We start from the raw sequence: 26,368 nt of genomic DNA, 5'->3' as shown, positions 1-26,368 counted from the left end.
TGAAGTAGTGACAACAAAATGAAAAGGAACACACAGTACCTTGGCTCTGGATTCCATTTAGCCTGATGCTGTCAAGTTGGTCAGTGTCCACCTCACCCGAATCACACCTGCTCCTCTCAGCATACACATTATGTCTCTAGGACAGAGGCACCACTGTGACATCGTGGAATCTCCAGGCAACAGTGCTGCGCTTACAAACTCCACCCACGGGGGGGGGGGCAGTGCCCAGCCTTGCGGAGCTGCATCATCTTAGCAAACATTAGAGTTACTTACCTACATACATACACATATATATATATAGATATAAATATCTATATATATATATATATGTATAATGATATCACTCATCATTACAGTATCAGAACAAACAAAAAACTGAAGAAGGAAACAGCAGCAGTCTCAGAAAACCCAAGAATGGACTAAAAGTTAACAGAGGGAAAGAGACTGAGGTGTATGGGTGGGAATGGAGGGATTAGGGAGGGGCGAAGTAAGGACACATTAGAAGAAGAATATATAATGTGGGAGGGGTGTCACAGACAGGGCGGAAAAACACAGAAAAGACAAGTAGGGATTCTACAGTATCTTACAATGCTCATGGACAGTGACTGCAATGGGGTATCTGGGGGCACGTGCGTGATGGGGGGAGTCTAGTAAACATAATGGAACTCATCTAATTGTGCATTAATGACAGAAACATCCATGGATAGATAGGTAGACAGATAATGAATGAATGAATGAATGAAAGAATGAATGAATGGATGCATGGATGGATGAATACATACATACACACATACATACATACAAACATACATACATAAGGAATGCAGCAACCCAGTTCTAGAAAGACATCTGCACCCCTAAATTTATGGCAGCACTATTCACAATAACCAGTCTACAATTACATAAGGAACATTAAGGTTACTAGACTGCCCAGATCATCAAGTCGCCCCCCAGACCCCATTACACTCACTGTTCACCAGCATAGTAAGAATCACTGCTTGAATTCTCTTAACTATACTGCCTTCCCTATAGAATTCCCCCCCCACATTATGTGAGCTAATCGTAATGCCCCCTTACCAGCCTGCAACCATCCTTCACAACCAGCCTTCTCAGTCCCTTAACCATTCCTACGTTGGTGATGGGGGGAGTGTAATAAACATGATGTGATCCACATAATTGTAGATTCATGATAAAAAAATAAATGAATAAACAGATGAATGAATGAATGAGACATTGCCGCCCCCAGTTTAAAAGCGACACGTGCATCCCTATGATTACCACAGCACTGTTCTCAATAGCCAAGCTCAGTGTCCATCAGTAGATGAACAATGGAATATTATTCAGTCATAGGAAAACAAATCACACCATTTGCAGAAACACGGATGGTGTGAGAGGGCATCATACTCAGTGTAATAAGGCAGGCAGGTGGAGAAACACAAGGATCAAATGATATCACTCGCCTGTGCAGGAGGGGAACCAAGAGACATCCGAAGAAGAAAAACGGCACCACAAGAGTGGACTCACAGTTACCAAACGGAAAGGGATGGACGTGGACAGGTGGGAACGGAGGAAAATGTCAGGCGGAGCGGGGGCGAATGTGCACATTACCTTTGGCATGCATAAAGCAGAAGGGGGGCACGGGGAGGGACGTACGACACAGAGAAGACAACAAGGGATTCTACAGCATCTTAACATGCTCATGGACAGTGACTGCAATGAGGTATGTGGGGGCATCTCATTGTGGGGGGCAGTTTACTAAACTACATGAGACTCACGTAGATGAAGACTAATGATAAATAAATAAATAAATAACAGATATACCAGTGAGTAATGAACTAACTAAATATATTCATACATCCGGACATACAGAAATAAACACTAGAATACAGCAGCCCAGTTTAAAAAAGACCTGTGCACCCGTATAATTATCACAGCACTGTCCACAACAACAGACAAGGTAAGTGTCTATCAGAGGATGAAAAGTGGAATATTATTCTGCCATATGCAGAAACCAATCCTACCATGTGCAACAACATGGAGGGAGGTAGAGGGTATCATGCTCAGCGAAATAAGCCACGCAGAGAAAGACAAGTGTCAACTGATTTCACTCACCTGTGGAGTACCAGAAAAAAGAAAAGGAGTGATAGAAAAGGACAGTAGCAGCCGCACCGAACCCAAGAATGGACTCACACTTACCAAAGGGAATGGGACTGAGGAGGATGGCTTAGGAGGGAAGGGAGAGAGGGAAAATGGGGCATTATGAGTGGCACACAGGGTGTGGCCCGGCGGCAAGCTTAGGTAGGTCCGTATAACATAGCGATGATCAGCAGCACTTCTACAGCATATTCCTGGGCTGTTGGACAGCGACTCTTACGGGCTACGTGCTGGGGACTTGACAGTGGGGGTAGTCTTAGGAACCATAATGTTGTTCATGTAACTTTGAAGTAGTGACAACAAAATGAAAAGGAACACACAGTACCTTGGCTCTGGATTCCATTTAGCCTGATGCTGTCAAGTTGGTCAGTGTCCACCTCACCCGAATCACACCTGCTCCTCTCAGCATACACATTATGTCTCTAGGACAGAGGCACCACTGTGACATCGTGGAATCTCCAGGCAACAGTGCTGCGCTTACAAACTCCACCCACGGGGGGGGGGGCAGTGCCCAGCCTTGCGGAGCTGCATCATCTTAGCAAACATTAGAGTTACTTACCTACATACATACACATATATATATAGATATAAATATCTATATATATATATATATATGTATAATGATATCACTCATCATTACAGTATCAGAACAAACAAAAAACTGAAGAAGGAAACAGCAGCAGTCTCAGAAAACCCAAGAATGGACTAAAAGTTAACAGAGGGAAAGAGACTGAGGTGTATGGGTGGGAATGGAGGGATTAGGGAGGGGCGAAGTAAGGACACATTAGAAGAAGAATATATAATGTGGGAGGGGTGTCACAGACAGGGAGGAAAAACACAGAAAAGACAAGTAGGGATTCTACAGTATCTTACAATGCTCATGGACAGTGACTGCAATGGGGTATCTGGGGGCACGTGCGTGATGGGGGGAGTCTAGTAAACATAATGGAACTCATCTAATTGTGCATTAATGACAGAAACATCCATGGATAGATAGGTAGACAGATAATGAATGAATGAATGAATGAAAGAATGAATGAATGGATGCATGGATGGATGAATACATACATACACACATACATACATACAAACATACATACATAAGGAATGCAGCAACCCAGTTCTAGAAAGACATCTGCACCCCTAAATTTATGGCAGCACTATTCACAATAACCAGTCTACAATTACATAAGGAACATTAAGGTTACTAGACTGCCCAGATCATCAAGTCGCCCCCCAGACCCCATTACACTCACTGTTCACCAGCATAGTAAGAATCACTGCTTGAATTCTCTGAACTATACTGCCTTCCCTATAGAATTCCCCCCCCACATTATGTGAGCTAATCGTAATGCCCCCTTACCAGCCTGCAACCATCCTTCACAACCAGCCTTCTCAGTCCCTTAACCATTCCTACGTTGGTGATGGGGGGAGTGTAATAAACATGATGTGATCCACATAATTGTAGATTCATGATAAAAAAATAAATGAATAAACAGATGAATGAATGAATGAGACATTGCCGCCCCCAGTTTAAAAGCGACACGTGCATCCCTATGATTACCACAGCACTGTTCTCAATAGCCAAGCTCAGTGTCCATCAGTAGATGAACAATGGAATATTATTCAGTCATAGGAAAACAAATCACACCATTTGCAGAAACACGGATGGTGTGAGAGGGCATCATACTCAGTGTAATAAGGCAGGCAGGTGGAGAAACACAAGGATCAAATGATATCACTCGCCTGTGCAGGAGGGGAACCAAGAGACATCCGAAGAAGAAAAACGGCACCACAAGAGTGGACTCACAGTTACCAAACGGAAAGGGATGGACGTGGACAGGTGGGAACGGAGGAAAATGTCAGGCGGAGCGGGGGCGAATGTGCACATTACCTTTGGCATGCATAAAGCAGAAGGGGGGCACGGGGAGGGACGTACGACACAGAGAAGACAACAAGGGATTCTACAGCATCTTAACATGCTCATGGACAGTGACTGCAATGAGGTATGTGGGGGCATCTCATTGTGGGGGGCAGTTTACTAAACTACATGAGACTCACGTAGATGAAGACTAATGATAAATAAATAAATAAATAACAGATATACCAGTGAGTAATGAACTAACTAAATATATTCATACATCCGGACATACAGAAATAAACACTAGAATACAGCAGCCCAGTTTAAAAAAGACCTGTGCACCCGTATAATTATCACAGCACTGTCCACAACAACAGACAAGGTAGGTGTCTATCAGAGGATGAAAAGTGGAATATTATTCTGCCATATGCAGAAACCAATCCTACCATGTGCAACAACATGGAGGGAGGTAGAGGGTATCATGCTCAGCGAAATAAGCCACGCAGAGAAAGACAAGTGTCAACTGATTTCACTCACCTGTGGAGTACCAGAAAAAAGAAAAGGAGTGATAGAAAAGGACAGTAGCAGCCGCACCGAACCCAAGAATGGACTCACACTTACCAAAGGGAATGGGACTGAGGAGGATGGCTTAGGAGGGAAGGGAGAGAGGGAAAATGGGGCATTATGAGTGGCACACAGGGTGTGGCCCGGCGGCAAGCTTAGGTAGGTCCGTATAACATAGCGATGATCAGCAGCACTTCTACAGCATATTCCTGGGCTGTTGGACAGCGACTCTTACGGGCTACGTGCTGGGGACTTGACAGTGGGGGTAGTCTTAGGAACCATAATGTTGTTCATGTAACTTTGAAGTAGTGACAACAAAATGAAAAGGAACACACAGTACCTTGGCTCTGGATTCCATTTAGCCTGATGCTGTCAAGTTGGTCAGTGTCCACCTCACCCGAATCACACCTGCTCCTCTCAGCATACACATTATGTCTCTAGGACAGAGGCACCACTGTGACATCGTGGAATCTCCAGGCAACAGTGCTGCGCTTACAAACTCCACCCACGGGGGGGGGGGCAGTGCCCAGCCTTGCGGAGCTGCATCATCTTAGCAAACATTAGAGTTACTTACCTACATACATACACATATATATATATAGATATAAATATCTATATATATATATATATATGTATAATGATATCACTCATCATTACAGTATCAGAACAAACAAAAAACTGAAGAAGGAAACAGCAGCAGTCTCAGAAAACCCAAGAATGGACTAAAAGTTAACAGAGGGAAAGAGACTGAGGTGTATGGGTGGGAATGGAGGGATTAGGGAGGGGCGAAGTAAGGACACATTAGAAGAAGAATATATAATGTGGGAGGGGTGTCACAGACAGGGCGGAAAAACACAGAAAAGACAAGTAGGGATTCTACAGTATCTTACAATGCTCATGGACAGTGACTGCAATGGGGTATCTGGGGGCACGTGCGTGATGGGGGGAGTCTAGTAAACATAATGGAACTCATCTAATTGTGCATTAATGACAGAAACATCCATGGATAGATAGGTAGACAGATAATGAATGAATGAATGAATGAAAGAATGAATGAATGGATGCATGGATGGATGAATACATACATACACACATACATACATACAAACATACATACATAAGGAATGCAGCAACCCAGTTCTAGAAAGACATCTGCACCCCTAAATTTATGGCAGCACTATTCACAATAACCAGTCTACAATTACATAAGGAACATTAAGGTTACTAGACTGCCCAGATCATCAAGTCGCCCCCCAGACCCCATTACACTCACTGTTCACCAGCATAGTAAGAATCACTGCTTGAATTCTCTGAACTATACTGCCTTCCCTATAGAATTCCCCCCCCACATTATGTGAGCTAATCGTAATGCCCCCTTACCAGCCTGCAACCATCCTTCACAACCAGCCTTCTCAGTCCCTTAACCATTCCTACGTTGGTGATGGGGGGAGTGTAATAAACATGATGTGATCCACATAATTGTAGATTCATGATAAAAAAATTAATGAATAAACAGATGAATGAATGAATGAGACATTGCCGCCCCCAGTTTAAAAGCGACACGTGCATCCCTATGATTACCACAGCACTGTTCTCAATAGCCAAGCTCAGTGTCCATCAGTAGATGAACAATGGAATATTATTCAGTCATAGGAAAACAAATCACACCATTTGCAGAAACACGGATGGTGTGAGAGGGCATCATACTCAGTGTAATAAGGCAGGCAGGTGGAGAAACACAAGGATCAAATGATATCACTCGCCTGTGCAGGAGGGGAACCAAGAGACATCCGAAGAAGAAAAACGGCACCACAAGAGTGGACTCACAGTTACCAAACGGAAAGGGATGGACGTGGACAGGTGGGAACGGAGGAAAATGTCAGGCGGAGCGGGGGCGAATGTGCACATTACCTTTGGCATGCATAAAGCAGAAGGGGGGCACGGGGAGGGACGTACGACACAGAGAAGACAACAAGGGATTCTACAGCATCTTAACATGCTCATGGACAGTGACTGCAATGAGGTATGTGGGGGCATCTCATTGTGGGGGGCAGTTTACTAAACTACATGAGACTCACGTAGATGAAGACTAATGATAAATAAATAAATAAATAACAGATATACCAGTGAGTAATGAACTAACTAAATATATTCATACATCCGGACATACAGAAATAAACACTAGAATACAGCAGCCCAGTTTAAAAAAGACCTGTGCACCCGTATAATTATCACAGCACTGTCCACAACAACAGACAAGGTAAGTGTCTATCAGAGGATGAAAAGTGGAATATTATTCTGCCATATGCAGAAACCAATCCTACCATGTGCAACAACATGGAGGGAGGTAGAGGGTATCATGCTCAGCGAAATAAGCCACACAGAGAAAGACAAGTGTCAACTGATTTCACTCACCTGTGGAGTACCAGAAAAAAGAAAAGGAGTGATAGAAAAGGACAGTAGCAGCCGCACCGAACCCAAGAATGGACTCACACTTACCAAAGGGAATGGGACTGAGGAGGATGGCTTAGGAGGGAAGGGAGAGAGGGAAAATGGGGCATTATGAGTGGCACACAGGGTGTGGCCCGGCGGCAAGCTTAGGTAGGTCCGTATAACATAGCGATGATCAGCAGCACTTCTACAGCATATTCCTGGGCTGTTGGACAGCGACTCTTACGGGCTACGTGCTGGGGACTTGACAGTGGGGGTAGTCTTAGGAACCATAATGTTGTTCATGTAACTTTGAAGTAGTGACAACAAAATGAAAAGGAACACACAGTACCTTGGCTCTGGATTCCATTTAGCCTGATGCTGTCAAGTTGGTCAGTGTCCACCTCACCCGAATCACACCTGCTCCTCTCAGCATACACATTATGTCTCTAGGACAGAGGCACCACTGTGACATCGTGGAATCTCCAGGCAACAGTGCTGCGCTTACAAACTCCACCCACGGGGGGGGGGGGCAGTGCCCAGCCTTGCGGAGCTGCATCATCTTAGCAAACATTAGAGTTACTTACCTACATACATACACATATATATATATAGATATAAATATCTATATATATATATATATGTATAATGATATCACTCATCATTACAGTATCAGAACAAACAAAAAACTGAAGAAGGAAACAGCAGCAGTCTCAGAAAACCCAAGAATGGACTAAAAGTTAACAGAGGGAAAGAGACTGAGGTGTATGGGTGGGAATGGAGGGATTAGGGAGGGGCGAAGTAAGGACACATTAGAAGAAGAATATATAATGTGGGAGGGGTGTCACAGACAGGGCGGAAAAACACAGAAAAGACAAGTAGGGATTCTACAGTATCTTACAATGCTCATGGACAGTGACTGCAATGGGGTATCTGGGGGCACGTGCGTGATGGGGGGAGTCTAGTAAACATAATGGAACTCATCTAATTGTGCATTAATGACAGAAACATCCATGGATAGATAGGTAGACAGATAATGAATGAATGAATGAATGAAAGAATGAATGAATGGATGCATGGATGGATGAATACATACATACACACATACATACATACAAACATACATACATAAGGAATGCAGCAACCCAGTTCTAGAAAGACATCTGCACCCCTAAATTTATGGCAGCACTATTCACAATAACCAGTCTACAATTACATAAGGAACATTAAGGTTACTAGACTGCCCAGATCATCAAGTCGCCCCCCAGACCCCATTACACTCACTGTTCACCAGCATAGTAAGAATCACTGCTTGAATTCTCTGAACTATACTGCCTTCCCTATAGAATTCCCCCCCCACATTATGTGAGCTAATCGTAATGCCCCCTTACCAGCCTGCAACCATCCTTCACAACCAGCCTTCTCAGTCCCTTAACCATTCCTACGTTGGTGATGGGGGGAGTGTAATAAACATGATGTGATCCACATAATTGTAGATTCATGATAAAAAAATAAATGAATAAACAGATGAATGAATGAATGAGACATTGCCGCCCCCAGTTTAAAAGCGACACGTGCATCCCTATGATTACCACAGCACTGTTCTCAATAGCCAAGCTCAGTGTCCATCAGTAGATGAACAATGGAATATTATTCAGTCATAGGAAAACAAATCACACCATTTGCAGAAACACGGATGGTGTGAGAGGGCATCATACTCAGTGTAATAAGGCAGGCAGGTGGAGAAACACAAGGATCAAATGATATCACTCGCCTGTGCAGGAGGGGAACCAAGAGACATCCGAAGAAGAAAAACGGCACCACAAGAGTGGACTCACAGTTACCAAACGGAAAGGGATGGACGTGGACAGGTGGGAACGGAGGAAAATGTCAGGCGGAGCGGGGGCGAATGTGCACATTACCTTTGGCATGCATAAAGCAGAAGGGGGGCACGGGGAGGGACGTACGACACAGAGAAGACAACAAGGGATTCTACAGCATCTTAACATGCTCATGGACAGTGACTGCAATGAGGTATGTGGGGGCATCTCATTGTGGGGGGCAGTTTACTAAACTACATGAGACTCACGTAGATGAAGACTAATGATAAATAAATAAATAAATAACAGATATACCAGTGAGTAATGAACTAACTAAATATATTCATACATCCGGACATACAGAAATAAACACTAGAATACAGCAGCCCAGTTTAAAAAAGACCTGTGCACCCGTATAATTATCACAGCACTGTCCACAACAACAGACAAGGTAAGTGTCTATCAGAGGATGAAAAGTGGAGTATTATTCTGCCATATGCAGAAACCAATCCTACCATGTGCAACAACATGGAGGGAGGTAGAGGGTATCATGCTCAGCGAAATAAGCCACGCAGAGAAAGACAAGTGTCAACTGATTTCACTCACCTGTGGAGTACCAGAAAAAAGAAAAGGAGTGATAGAAAAGGACAGTAGCAGCCGCACCGAACCCAAGAATGGACTCACACTTACCAAAGGGAATGGGACTGAGGAGGATGGCTTAGGAGGGAAGGGAGAGAGGGAAAATGGGGCATTATGAGTGGCACACAGGGTGTGGCCCGGCGGCAAGCTTAGGTAGGTCCGTATAACATAGCGATGATCAGCAGCACTTCTACAGCATATTCCTGGGCTGTTGGACAGCGACTCTTACGGGCTACGTGCTGGGGACTTGACAGTGGGGGTAGTCTTAGGAACCATAATGTTGTTCATGTAACTTTGAAGTAGTGACAACAAAATGAAAAGGAACACACAGTACCTTGGCTCTGGATTCCATTTAGCCTGATGCTGTCAAGTTGGTCAGTGTCCACCTCACCCGAATCACACCTGCTCCTCTCAGCATACACATTATGTCTCTAGGACAGAGGCACCACTGTGACATCGTGGAATCTCCAGGCAACAGTGCTGCGCTTACAAACTCCACCCACGGGGGGGGGGGCAGTGCCCAGCCTTGCGGAGCTGCATCATCTTAGCAAACATTAGAGTTACTTACCTACATACATACACATATATATATATAGATATAAATATCTATATATATATATATATGTATAATGACATCACTCATCATTACAGTATCAGAACAAACAAAAAACTGAAGAAGGAAACAGCAGCAGTCTCAGAAAACCCAAGAATGGACTAAAAGTTAACAGAGGGAAAGAGACTGAGGTGTATGGGTGGGAATGGAGGGATTAGGGAGGGGCGAAGTAAGGACACATTAGAAGAAGAATATATAATGTGGGAGGGGTGTCACAGACAGGGCGGAAAAACACAGAAAAGACAAGTAGGGATTCTACAGTATCTTACTATGCTCATGGACAGTGACTGCAATGGGGTATCTGGGGGCACGTGCGTGATGGGGGGAGTCTAGTAAACATAATGGAACTCATCTAATTGTGCATTAATGACAGAAACATCCATGGATAGATAGGTAGACAGATAATGAATGAATGAATGAATGAAAGAATGAATGAATGGATGCATGGATGGATGAATACATACATACACACATACATACATACAAACATACATACATAAGGAATGCAGCAACCCAGTTCTAGAAAGACATCTGCACCCCTAAATTTATGGCAGCACTATTCACAATAACCAGTCTACAATTACATAAGGAACATTAAGGTTACTAGACTGCCCAGATCATCAAGTCGCCCCCCAGACCCCATTACACTCACTGTTCACCAGCATAGTAAGAATCACTGCTTGAATTCTCTGAACTATACTGCCTTCCCTATAGAATTCCCCCCCCACATTATGTGAGCTAATCGTAATGCCCCCTTACCAGCCTGCAACCATCCTTCACAACCAGCCTTCTCAGTCCCTTAACCATTCCTACGTTGGTGATGGGGGGAGTGTAATAAACATGATGTGATCCACATAATTGTAGATTCATGATAAAAAAATAAATGAATAAACAGATGAATGAATGAACGAGACATTGCCGCCCCCAGTTTAAAAGCGACACGTGCATCCCTATGATTACCACAGCACTGTTCTCAATAGCCAAGCTCAGTGTCCATCAGTAGATGAACAATGGAATATTATTCAGTCATAGGAAAACAAATCACACCATTTGCAGAAACACGGATGGTGTGAGAGGGCATCATACTCAGTGTAATAAGGCAGGCAGGTGGAGAAACACAAGGATCAAATGATATCACTCGCCTGTGCAGGAGGGGAACCAAGAGACATCCGAAGAAGAAAAACGGCACCACAAGAGTGGACTCACAGTTACCAAACGGAAAGGGATGGACGTGGACAGGTGGGAACGGAGGAAAATGTCAGGCGGAGCGGGGGCGAATGTGCACATTACCTTTGGCATGCATAAAGCAGAAGGGGGGCACGGGGAGGGACGTACGACACAGAGAAGACAACAAGGGATTCTACAGCATCTTAACATGCTCATGGACAGTGACTGCAATGAGGTATGTGGGGGCATCTCATTGTGGGGGGCAGTTTACTAAACTACATGAGACTCACGTAGATGAAGACTAATGATAAATAAATAAATAAATAACAGATATACCAGTGAGTAATGAACTAACTAAATATATTCATACATCCGGACATACAGAAATAAACACTAGAATACAGCAGCCCAGTTTAAAAAAGACCTGTGCACCCGTATAATTATCACAGCACTGTCCACAACAACAGACAAGGTAAGTGTCTATCAGAGGATGAAAAGTGGAATATTATTCTGCCATATGCAGAAACCAATCCTACCATGTGCAACAACATGGAGGGAGGTAGAGGGTATCATGCTCAGCGAAATAAGCCACGCAGAGAAAGACAAGTGTCAACTGATTTCACTCACCTGTGGAGTACCAGAAAAAAGAAAAGGAGTGATAGAAAAGGACAGTAGCAGCCGCACCGAACCCAAGAATGGACTCACACTTACCAAAGGGAATGGGACTGAGGAGGATGGCTTAGGAGGGAAGGGAGAGAGGGAAAATGGGGCATTATGAGTGGCACACAGGGTGTGGCCCGGCGGCAAGCTTAGGTAGGTCCGTATAACATAGCGATGATCAGCAGCACTTCTACAGCATATTCCTGGGCTGTTGGACAGCGACTCTTACGGGCTACGTGCTGGGGACTTGACAGTGGGGGTAGTCTTAGGAACCATAATGTTGTTCATGTAACTTTGAAGTAGTGACAACAAAATGAAAAGGAACACACAGTACCTTGGCTCTGGATTCCATTTAGCCTGATGCTGTCAAGTTGGTCAGTGTCCACCTCACCCGAATCACACCTGCTCCTCTCAGCATACACATTATGTCTCTAGGACAGAGGCACCACTGTGACATCGTGGAATCTCCAGGCAACAGTGCTGCGCTTACAAACTCCACCCACGGGGGGGGGGGGCAGTGCCCAGCCTTGCGGAGCTGCATCATCTTAGCAAACATTAGAGTTACTTACCTACATACATACACATATATATATATAGATATAAATATCTATATATATATATATATATGTATAATGATATCACTCATCATTACAGTATCAGAACAAACAAAAAACTGAAGAAGGAAACAGCAGCAGTCTCAGAAAACCCAAGAATGGACTAAAAGTTAACAGAGGGAAAGAGACTGAGGTGTATGGGTGGGAATGGAGGGATTAGGGAGGGGCGAAGTAAGGACACATTAGAAGAAGAATATATAATGTGGGAGGGGTGTCACAGACAGGGCGGAAAAACACAGAAAAGACAAGTAGGGATTCTACAGTATCTTACAATGCTCATGGACAGTGACTGCAATGGGGTATCTGGGGGCACGTGCGTGATGGGGGGAGTCTAGTAAACATAATGGAACTCATCTAATTGTGCATTAATGACAGAAACATCCATGGATAGATAGGTAGACAGATAATGAATGAATGAATGAATGAAAGAATGAATGAATGGATGCATGGATGGATGAATACATACATACACACATACATACATACAAACATACATACATAAGGAATGCAGCAACCCAGTTCTAGAAAGACATCTGCACCCCTAAATTTATGGCAGCACTATTCACAATAACCAGTCTACAATTACATAAGGAACATTAAGGTTACTAGACTGCCCAGATCATCAAGTCGCCCCCCAGACCCCATTACACTCACTGTTCACCAGCATAGTAAGAATCACTGCTTGAATTCTCTGAACTATACTGCCTTCCCTATAGAATTCCCCCCCCACATTATGTGAGCTAATCGTAATGCCCCCTTACCAGCCTGCAACCATCCTTCACAACCAGCCTTCTCAGTCCCTTAACCATTCCTACGTTGGTGATGGGGGGAGTGTAATAAACATGATGTGATCCACATAATTGTAGATTCATGATAAAAAAATAAATGAATAAACAGATGAATGAATGAACGAGACATTGCCGCCCCCAGTTTAAAAGCGACACGTGCATCCCTATGATTACCACAGCACTGTTCTCAATAGCCAAGCTCAGTGTCCATCAGTAGATGAACAATGGAATATTATTCAGTCATAGGAAAACAAATCACACCATTTGCAGAAACACGGATGGTGTGAGAGGGCATCATACTCAGTGTAATAAGGCAGGCAGGTGGAGAAACACAAGGATCAAATGATATCACTCGCCTGTGCAGGAGGGGAACCAAGAGACATCCGAAGAAGAAAAACGGCACCACAAGAGTGGACTCACAGTTACCAAACGGAAAGGGATGGACGTGGACAGGTGGGAACGGAGGAAAATGTCAGGCGGAGCGGGGGCGAATGTGCACATTACCTTTGGCATGCATAAAGCAGAAGGGGGGCACGGGGAGGGACGTACGACACAGAGAAGACAACAAGGGATTCTACAGCATCTTAACATGCTCATGGACAGTGACTGCAATGAGGTATGTGGGGGCATCTCATTGTGGGGGGCAGTTTACTAAACTACATGAGACTCACGTAGATGAAGACTAATGATAAATAAATAAATAAATAACAGATATACCAGTGAGTAATGAACTAACTAAATATATTCATACATCCGGACATACAGAAATAAACACTAGAATACAGCAGCCCAGTTTAAAAAAGACCTGTGCACCCGTATAATTATCACAGCACTGTCCACAACAACAGACAAGGTAGGTGTCTATCAGAGGATGAAAAGTGGAATATTATTCTGCCATATGCAGAAACCAATCCTACCATGTGCAACAACATGGAGGGAGGTAGAGGGTATCATGCTCAGCGAAATAAGCCACGCAGAGAAAGACAAGTGTCAACTGATTTCACTCACCTGTGGAGTACCAGAAAAAAGAAAAGGAGTGATAGAAAAGGACAGTAGCAGCCGCACCGAACCCAAGAATGGACTCACACTTACCAAAGGGAATGGGACTGAGGAGGATGGCTTAGGAGGGAAGGGAGAGAGGGAAAATGGGGCATTATGAGTGGCACACAGGGTGTGGCCCGGCGGCAAGCTTAGGTAGGTCCGTATAACATAGCGATGATCAGCAGCACTTCTACAGCATATTCCTGGGCTGTTGGACAGCGACTCTTACGGGCTACGTGCTGGGGACTTGACAGTGGGGGTAGTCTTAGGAACCATAATGTTGTTCATGTAACTTTGAAGTAGTGACAACAAAATGAAAAGGAACACACAGTACCTTGGCTCTGGATTCCATTTAGCCTGATGCTGTCAAGTTGGTCAGTGTCCACCTCACCCGAATCACACCTGCTCCTCTCAGCATACACATTATGTCTCTAGGACAGAGGCACCACTGTGACATCGTGGAATCTCCAGGCAACAGTGCTGCGCTTACAAACTCCACCCACGGGGGGGGGGGGGCAGTGCCCAGCCTTGCGGAGCTGCATCATCTTAGCAAACATTAGAGTTACTTACCTACATACATACACATATATATATATAGATATAAATATCTATATATATATATATATATGTATAATGATATCACTCATCATTACAGTATCAGAACAAACAAAAAACTGAAGAAGGAAACAGCAGCAGTCTCAGAAAACCCAAGAATGGACTAAAAGTTAACAGAGGGAAAGAGACTGAGGTGTATGGGTGGGAATGGAGGGATTAGGGAGGGGCGAAGTAAGGACACATTAGAAGAAGAATATATAATGTGGGAGGGGTGTCACAGACAGGGCGGAAAAACACAGAAAAGACAAGTAGGGATTCTACAGTATCTTACAATGCTCATGGACAGTGACTGCAATGGGGTATCTGGGGGCACGTGCGTGATGGGGGGAGTCTAGTAAACATAATGGAACTCATCTAATTGTGCATTAATGACAGAAACATCCATGGATAGATAGGTAGACAGATAATGAATGAATGAATGAATGAAAGAATGAATGAATGGATGCATGGATGGATGAATACATACATACACACATACATACATACAAACATACATACATAAGGAATGCAGCAACCCAGTTCTAGAAAGACATCTGCACCCCTAAATTTATGGCAGCACTATTCACAATAACCAGTCTACAATTACATAAGGAACATTAAGGTTACTAGACTGCCCAGATCATCAAGTCGCCCCCCAGACCCCATTACACTCACTGTTCACCAGCATAGTAAGAATCACTGCTTGAATTCTCTGAACTATACTGCCTTCCCTATAGAATTCCCCCCCCACATTATGTGAGCTAATCGTAATGCCCCCTTACCAGCCTGCAACCATCCTTCACAACCAGCCTTCTCAGTCCCTTAACCATTCCTACGTTGGTGATGGGGGGAGTGTAATAAACATGATGTGATCCACATAATTGTAGATTCATGATAAAAAAATAAATGAATAAACAGATGAATGAATGAACGAGACATTGCCGCCCCCAGTTTAAAAGCGACACGTGCATCCCTATGATTACCACAGCACTGTTCTCAATAGCCAAGCTCAGTGTCCATCAGTAGATGAACAATGGAATATTATTCAGTCATAGGAAAACAAATCACACCATTTGCAGAAACACGGATGGTGTGAGAGGGCATCATACTCAGTGTAATAAGGCAGGCAGGTGGAGAAACACAAGGATCAAATGATATCACTCGCCTGTGCAGGAGGGGAACCAAGAGACATCCGAAGAAGAAAAACGGCACCACAAGAGTGGACTCACAGTTACCAAACGGAAAGGGATGGACGTGGACAGGTGGGAACGGAGGAAAATGTCAGGCGGAGCGGGGGCGAATGTGCACATTACCTTTGGCATGCATAAAGCAGAAGGGGGGCACGGGGAGGGACGTACGACACAGAGAAGACAACAAGGGATTCTACAGCATCTTAACATGCTCATGGACAGTGACTGCAATGAGGTATGTGGGGGCATCTCATTGTGGGGGGCAGTTTACTAAACTACATGAGACTCACGTAGATGAAGACTAATGATAAATAAATAAATAAATAACAGATATACCAGTGAGTAATGAACTAACTAAATATATTCATACATCCGGACATACAGAAATAAACACTAGAATACAGCAGCCCAGTTTAAAAAAGACCTGTGCACCCGTATAATTATCACAGCACTGTCCACAACAACAGACAAGGTAGGTGTCTATCAGAGGATGAAAAGTGGAATATTATTCTGCCATATGCAGAAACCAATCCTACCATGTGCAACAACATGGAGGGAGGTAGAGGGTATCATGCTCAGCGAAATAAGCCACGCAGAGAAAGACAAGTGTCAACTGATTTCACTCACCTGTGGAGTACCAGAAAAAAGAAAAGGAGTGATAGAAAAGGACAGTAGCAGCCGCACCGAACCCAAGAATGGACTCACACTTACCAAAGGGAATGGGACTGAGGAGGATGGCTTAGGAGGGAAGGGAGAGAGGGAAAATGGGGCATTATGAGTGGCACACAGGGTGTGGCCCGGCGGCAAGCTTAGGTAGGTCCGTATAACATAGCGATGATCAGCAGCACTTCTACAGCATATTCCTGGGCTGTTGGACAGCGACTCTTACGGGCTACGTGCTGGGGACTTGACAGTGGGGGTAGTCTTAGGAACCATAATGTTGTTCATGTAACTTTGAAGTAGTGACAACAAAATGAAAAGGAACACACAGTACCTTGGCTCTGGATTCCATTTAGCCTGATGCTGTCAAGTTGGTCAGTGTCCACCTCACCCGAATCACACCTGCTCCTCTCAGCATACACATTATGTCTCTAGGACAGAGGCACCACTGTGACATCGTGGAATCTCCAGGCAACAGTGCTGCGCTTACAAACTCCACCCACGGGGGGGGGGGGCAGTGCCCAGCCTTGCGGAGCTGCATCATCTTAGCAAACATTAGAGTTACTTACCTACATACATACACATATATATATATAGATATAAATATCTATATATATATATATATGTATAATGATATCACTCATCATTACAGTATCAGAACAAACAAAAAACTGAAGAAGGAAACAGCAGCAGTCTCAGAAAACCCAAGAATGGACTAAAAGTTAACAGAGGGAAAGAGACTGAGGTGTATGGGTGGGAATGGAGGGATTAGGGAGGGGCGAAGTAAGGACACATTAGAAGAAGAATATATAATGTGGGAGGGGTGTCACAGACAGGGCGGAAAAACACAGAAAAGACAAGTAGGGATTCTACAGTATCTTACAATGCTCATGGACAGTGACTGCAATGGGGTATCTGGGGGCACGTGCGTGATGGGGGGAGTCTAGTAAACATAATGGAACTCATCTAATTGTGCATTAATGACAGAAACATCCATGGATAGATAGGTAGACAGATAATGAATGAATGAATGAATGAAAGAATGAATGAATGGATGCATGGATGGATGAATACATACATACACACATACATACATACAAACATACATACATAAGGAATGCAGCAACCCAGTTCTAGAAAGACATCTGCACCCCTAAATTTATGGCAGCACTATTCACAATAACCAGTCTACAATTACATAAGGAACATTAAGGTTACTAGACTGCCCAGATCATCAAGTCGCCCCCCAGACCCCATTACACTCACTGTTCACCAGCATAGTAAGAATCACTGCTTGAATTCTCTGAACTATACTGCCTTCCCTATAGAATTCCCCCCCCACATTATGTGAGCTAATCGTAATGCCCCCTTACCAGCCTGCAACCATCCTTCACAACCAGCCTTCTCAGTCCCTTAACCATTCCTACGTTGGTGATGGGGGGAGTGTAATAAACATGATGTGATCCACATAATTGTAGATTCATGATAAAAAAATAAATGAATAAACAGATGAATGAATGAACGAGACATTGCCGCCCCCAGTTTAAAAGCGACACGTGCATCCCTATGATTACCACAGCACTGTTCTCAATAGCCAAGCTCAGTGTCCATCAGTAGATGAACAATGGAATATTATTCAGTCATAGGAAAACAAATCACACCATTTGCAGAAACACGGATGGTGTGAGAGGGCATCATACTCAGTGTAATAAGGCAGGCAGGTGGAGAAACACAAGGATCAAATGATATCACTCGCCTGTGCAGGAGGGGAACCAAGAGACATCCGAAGAAGAAAAACGGCACCACAAGAGTGGACTCACAGTTACCAAACGGAAAGGGATGGACGTGGACAGGTGGGAACGGAGGAAAATGTCAGGCGGAGCGGGGGCGAATGTGCACATTACCTTTGGCATGCATAAAGCAGAAGGGGGGCACGGGGAGGGACGTACGACACAGAGAAGACAACAAGGGATTCTACAGCATCTTAACATGCTCATGGACAGTGACTGCAATGAGGTATGTGGGGGTATCTCATTGTGGGGGGCAGTTTACTAAACTACATGAGACTCACGTAGATGAAGACTAATGATAAATAAATAAATAAATAACAGATATACCAGTGAGTAATGAACTAACTAAATATATTCATACATCCGGACATACAGAAATAAACACTAGAATACAGCAGCCCAGTTTAAAAAAGACCTGTGCACCCGTATAATTATCACAGCACTGTCCACAACAACAGACAAGGTAAGTGTCTATCAGAGGATGAAAAGTGGAATATTATTCTGCCATATGCAGAAACCAATCCTACCATGTGCAACAACATGGAGGGAGGTAGAGGGTATCATGCTCAGCGAAATAAGCCACGCAGAGAAAGACAAGTGTCAACTGATTTCACTCACCTGTGGAGTACCAGAAAAAAGAAAAGGAGTGATAGAAAAGGACAGTAGCAGCCGCACCGAACCCAAGAATGGACTCACACTTACCAAAGGGAATGGGACTGAGGAGGATGGCTTAGGAGGGAAGGGAGAGAGGGAAAATGGGGCATTATGAGTGGCACACAGGGTGTGGCCCGGCGGCAAGCTTAGGTAGGTCCGTATAACATAGCGATGATCAGCAGCACTTCTACAGCATATTCCTGGGCTGTTGGACAGCGACTCTTACGGGCTACGTGCTGGGGACTTGACAGTGGGGGTAGTCTTAGGAACCATAATGTTGTTCATGTAACTTTGAAGTAGTGACAACAAAATGAAAAGGAACACACAGTACCTTGGCTCTGGATTCCATTTAGCCTGATGCTGTCAAGTTGGTCAGTGTCCACCTCACCCGAATCACACCTGCTCCTCTCAGCATACACATTATGTCTCTAGGACAGAGGCACCACTGTGACATCGTGGAATCTCCAGGCAACAGTGCTGCGCTTACAAACTCCACCCACGGGGGGGGGGGGGGCAGTGCCCAGCCTTGCGGAGCTGCATCATCTTAGCAAACATTAGAGTTACTTACCTACATACATACACATATATATATATAGATATAAATATCTATATATATATATATATATGTATAATGATATCACTCATCATTACAGTATCAGAACAAACAAAAAACTGAAGAAGGAAACAGCAGCAGTCTCAGAAAACCCAAGAATGGACTAAAAGTTAACAGAGGGAAAGAGACTGAGGTGTATGGGTGGGAATGGAGGGATTAGGGAGGGGCGAAGTAAGGACACATTAGAAGAAGAATATATAATGTGGGAGGGGTGTCACAGACAGGGCGGAAAAACACAGAAAAGACAAGTAGGGATTCTACAGTATCTTACAATGCTCATGGACAGTGACTGCAATGGGGTATCTGGGGGCACGTGCGTGATTGGGGGAGTCTAGTAAACATAATGGAACTCATCTAATTGTGCATTAATGACAGAAACATCCATGGATAGATAGGTAGACAGATAATGAATGAATGAATGAATGAAAGAATGAATGAATGGATGCATGGATGGATGAATACATACATACACACATACATACATACAAACATACATACATAAGGAATGCAGCAACCCAGTTCTAGAAAGACATCTGCACCCCTAAATTTATGGCAGCACTATTCACAATAACCAGTCTACAATTACATAAGGAACATTAAGGTTACTAGACTGCCCAGATCATCAAGTCGCCCCCCAGACCCCATTACACTCACTGTTCACCAGCATAGTAAGAATCACTGCTTGAATTCTCTGAACTATACTGCCTTCCCTATAGAATTCCCCCCCCACATTATGTGAGCTAATCGTAATGCCCCCTTACCAGCCTGCAACCATCCTTCACAACCAGCCTTCTCAGTCCCTTAACCATTCCTACGTTGGTGATGGGGGGAGTGTAATAAACATGATGTGATCCACATAATTGTAGATTCATGATAAAAAAATAAATGAATAAACAGATGAATGAATGAATGAGACATTGCCGCCCCCAGTTTAAAAGCGACACGTGCATCCCTATGATTACCACAGCACTGTTCTCAATAGCCAAGCTCAGTGTCCATCAGTAGATGAACAATGGAATATTATTCAGTCATAGGAAAACAAATCACACCATTTGCAGAAACACGGATGGTGTGAGAGGGCATCATACTCAGTGTAATAAGGCAGGCAGGTGGAGAAACACAAGGATCAAATGATATCACTCGCCTGTGCAGGAGGGGAACCAAGAGACATCCGAAGAAGAAAAACGGCACCACAAGAGTGGACTCACAGTTACCAAACGGAAAGGGATGGACGTGGACAGGTGGGAACGGAGGAAAATGTCAGGCGGAGCGGGGGCGAATGTGCACATTACCTTTGGCATGCATAAAGCAGAAGGGGGGCACGGGGAGGGACGTACGACACAGAGAAGACAACAAGGGATTCTACAGCATCTTAACATGCTCATGGACAGTGACTGCAATGAGGTATGTGGGGGTATCTCATTGTGGGGGGCAGTTTACTAAACTACATGAGACTCACGTAGATGAAGACTAATGATAAATAAATAAATAAATAACAGATATACCAGTGAGTAATGAACTAACTAAATATATTCATACATCCGGACATACAGAAATAAACACTAGAATACAGCAGCCCAGTTTAAAAAAGACCTGTGCACCCGTATAATTATCACAGCACTGTCCACAACAACAGACAAGGTAAGTGTCTATCAGAGGATGAAAAGTGGAATATTATTCTGCCATATGCAGAAACCAATCCTACCATGTGCAACAACATGGAGGGAGGTAGAGGGTATCATGCTCAGCGAAATAAGCCACGCAGAGAAAGACAAGTGTCAACTGATTTCACTCACCTGTGGAGTACCAGAAAAAAGAAAAGGAGTGATAGAAAAGGACAGTAGCAGCCGCACCGAACCCAAGAATGGACTCACACTTACCAAAGGGAATGGGACTGAGGAGGATGGCTTAGGAGGGAAGGGAGAGAGGGAAAATGGGGCATTATGAGTGGCACACAGGGTGTGGCCCGGCGGCAAGCTTAGGTAGGTCCGTATAACATAGCGATGATCAGCAGCACTTCTACAGCATATTCCTGGGCTGTTGGACAGCGACTCTTACGGGCTACGTGCTGGGGACTTGACAGTGGGGGTAGTCTTAGGAACCATAATGTTGTTCATGTAACTTTGAAGTAGTGACAACAAAATGAAAAGGAACACACAGTACCTTGGCTCTGGATTCCATTTAGCCTGATGCTGTCAAGTTGGTCAGTGTCCACCTCACCCGAATCACACCTGCTCCTCTCAGCATACACATTATGTCTCTAGGACAGAGGCACCACTGTGACATCGTGGAATCTCCAGGCAACAGTGCTGCGCTTACAAACTCCACCCACGGGGGGGGGGGGGGCAGTGCCCAGCCTTGCGGAGCTGCATCATCTTAGCAAACATTAGAGTTACTTACCTACATACATACACATATATATATATAGATATAAATATCTATATATATATATATATATGTATAATGATATCACTCATCATTACAGTATCAGAACAAACAAAAAACTGAAGAAGGAAACAGCAGCAGTCTCAGAAAACCCAAGAATGGACTAAAAGTTAACAGAGGGAAAGAGACTGAGGTGTATGGGTGGGAATGGAGGGATTAGGGAGGGGCGAAGTAAGGACACATTAGAAGAAGAATATATAATGTGGGAGGGGTGTCACAGACAGGGCGGAAAAACACAGAAAAGACAAGTAGGGATTCTACAGTATCTTACAATGCTCATGGACAGTGACTGCAATGGGGTATCTGGGGGCACGTGCGTGATGGGGGGAGTCTAGTAAACATAATGGAACTCATCTAATTGTGCATTAATGACAGAAACATCCATGGATAGATAGGTAGATAATGAATGAATGAATGAATGAAAGAATGAATGAATGGATGCATGGATGGATGAATACATACATACACACATACATACATACAAACATACATACATAAGGAATGCAGCAACCCAGTTCTAGAAAGACATCTGCACCCCTAAATTTATGGCAGCACTATTCACAATAACCAGTCTACAATTACATAAGGAACATTAAGGTTACTAGACTGCCCAGATCATCAAGTCGCCCCCCAGACCCCATTACACTCACTGTTCACCAGCATAGTAAGAATCACTGCTTGAATTCTCTGAACTATACTGCCTTCCCTATAGAATTCCCCCCCCACATTATGTGAGCTAATCGTAATGCCCCCTTACCAGCCTGCAACCATCCTTCACAACCAGCCTTCTCAGTCCCTTAACCATTCCTACGTTGGTGATGGGGGGAGTGTAATAAACATGATGTGATCCACATAATTGTAGATTCATGATAAAAAAATAAATGAATAAACAGATGAATGAATGAATGAGACATTGCCGCCCCCAGTTTAAAAGCGACACGTGCATCCCTATGATTACCACAGCACTGTTCTCAATAGCCAAGCTCAGTGTCCATCAGTAGATGAACAATGGAATATTATTCAGTCATAGGAAAACAAATCACACCATTTGCAGAAACACGGATGGTGTGAGAGGGCATCATACTCAGTGTAATAAGGCAGGCAGGTGGAGAAACACAAGGATCAAATGATATCACTCGCCTGTGCAGGAGGGGAACCAAGAGACATCCGAAGAAGAAAAACGGCACCACAAGAGTGGACTCACAGTTACCAAACGGAAAGGGATGGACGTGGACAGGTGGGAACGGAGGAAAATGTCAGGCGGAGCGGGGGCGAATGTGCACATTACCTTTGGCATGCATAAAGCAGAAGGGGGGCACGGGGAGGGACGTACGACACAGAGAAGACAACAAGGGATTCTACAGCATCTTAACATGCTCATGGACAGTGACTGCAATGAGGTATGTGGGGGCATCTCATTGTGGGGGGCAGTTTACTAAACTACATGAGACTCACGTAGATGAAGACTAATGATAAATAAATAAATAAATAACAGATATACCAGTGAGTAATGAACTAACTAAATATATTCATACATCCGGACATACAGAAATAAACACTAGAATACAGCAGCCCAGTTTAAAAAAGACCTGTGCACCCGTATAATTATCACAGCACTGTCCACAACAACAGACAAGGTAGGTGTCTATCAGAGGATGAAAAGTGGAATATTATTCTGCCATATGCAGAAACCAATCCTACCATGTGCAACAACATGGAGGGAGGTAGAGGGTATCATGCTCAGCGAAATAAGCCACGCAGAGAAAGACAAGTGTCAACTGATTTCACTCACCTGTGGAGTACCAGAAAAAAGAAAAGGAGTGATAGAAAAGGACAGTAGCAGCCGCACCGAACCCAAGAATGGACTCACACTTACCAAAGGGAATGGGACTGAGGAGGATGGCTTAGGAGGGAAGGGAGAGAGGGAAAATGGGGCATTATGAGTGGCACACAGGGTGTGGCCCGGCGGCAAGCTTAGGTAGGTCCGTATAACATAGCGATGATCAGCAGCACTTCTACAGCATATTCCTGGGCTGTTGGACAGCGACTCTTACGGGCTACGTGCTGGGGACTTGACAGTGGGGGTAGTCTTAGGAACCATAATGTTGTTCATGTAACTTTGAAGTAGTGACAACAAAATGAAAAGGAACACACAGTACCTTGGCTCTGGATTCCATTTAGCCTGATGCTGTCAAGTTGGTCAGTGTCCACCTCACCCGAATCACACCTGCTCCTCTCAGCATACACATTATGTCTCTAGGACAGAGGCACCACTGTGACATCGTGGAATCTCCAGGCAACAGTGCTGCGCTTACAAACTCCACCCACGGGGGGGGGGGGGCAGTGCCCAGCCTTGCGGAGCTGCATCATCTTAGCAAACATTAGAGTTACTTACCTACATACATACACATATATATATATAGATATAAATATCTATATATATATATATATGTATAATGATATCACTCATCATTACAGTATCAGAACAAACAAAAAACTGAAGAAGGAAACAGCAGCAGTCTCAGAAAACCCAAGAATGGACTAAAAGTTAACAGAGGGAAAGAGACTGAGGTGTATGGGTGGGAATGGAGGGATTAGGGAGGGGCGAAGTAAGGACACATTAGAAGAAGAATATATAATGTGGGAGGGGTGTCACAGACAGGGCGGAAAAACACAGAAAAGACAAGTAGGGATTCTACAGTATCTTACAATGCTCATGGACAGTGACTGCAATGGGGTATCTGGGGGCACGTGCGTGATGGGGGGAGTCTAGTAAACATAATGGAACTCATCTAATTGTGCATTAATGACAGAAACATCCATGGATAGATAGGTAGACAGATAATGAATGAATGAATGAATGAAAGAATGAATGAATGGATGCATGGATGGATGAATACATACATACACACATACATACATACAAACATACATACATAAGGAATGCAGCAACCCAGTTCTAGAAAGACATCTGCACCCCTAAATTTATGGCAGCACTATTCACAATAACCAGTCTACAATTACATAAGGAACATTAAGGTTACTAGACTGCCCAGATCATCAAGTCGCCCCCCAGACCCCATTACACTCACTGTTCACCAGCATAGTAAGAATCACTGCTTGAATTCTCTGAACTATACTGCCTTCCCTATAGAATTCCCCCCCCACATTATGTGAGCTAATCGTAATGCCCCCTTACCAGCCTGCAACCATCCTTCACAACCAGCCTTCTCAGTCCCTTAACCATTCCTACGTTGGTGATGGGGGGAGTGTAATAAACATGATGTGATCCACATAATTGTAGATTCATGATAAAAAAATAAATGAATAAACAGATGAATGAATGAATGAGACATTGCCGCCCCCAGTTTAAAAGCGACACGTGCATCCCTATGATTACCACAGCACTGTTCTCAATAGCCAAGCTCAGTGTCCATCAGTAGATGAACAATGGAATATTATTCAGTCATAGGAAAACAAATCACACCATTTGCAGAAACACGGATGGTGTGAGAGGGCATCATACTCAGTGTAATAAGGCAGGCAGGTGGAGAAACACAAGGATCAAATGATATCACTCGCCTGTGCAGGAGGGGAACCAAGAGACATCCGAAGAAGAAAAACGGCACCACAAGAGTGGACTCACAGTTACCAAACGGAAAGGGATGGACGTGGACAGGTGGGAACGGAGGAAAATGTCAGGCGGAGCGGGGGCGAATGTGCACATTACCTTTGGCATGCATAAAGCAGAAGGGGGGCACGGGGAGGGACGTACGACACAGAGAAGACAACAAGGGATTCTACAGCATCTTAACATGCTCATGGACAGTGACTGCAATGAGGTATGTGGGGGCATCTCATTGTGGGGGGCAGTTTACTAAACTACATGAGACTCACGTAGATGAAGACTAATGATAAATAAATAAATAAATAACAGATATACCAGTGAGTAATGAACTAACTAAATATATTCATACATCCGGACATACAGAAATAAACACTAGAATACAGCAGCCCAGTTTAAAAAAGACCTGTGCACCCGTATAATTATCACAGCACTGTCCACAACAA

This window comes from Manis pentadactyla, chromosome 6, assembly GCF_030020395.1.
Source record: "Manis pentadactyla isolate mManPen7 chromosome 6, mManPen7.hap1, whole genome shotgun sequence".
NCBI classification, from domain to species: Eukaryota; Metazoa; Chordata; class Mammalia; order Pholidota; family Manidae; genus Manis; species Manis pentadactyla.
Note: the sequence above shows the minus strand (reverse complement) of the source record.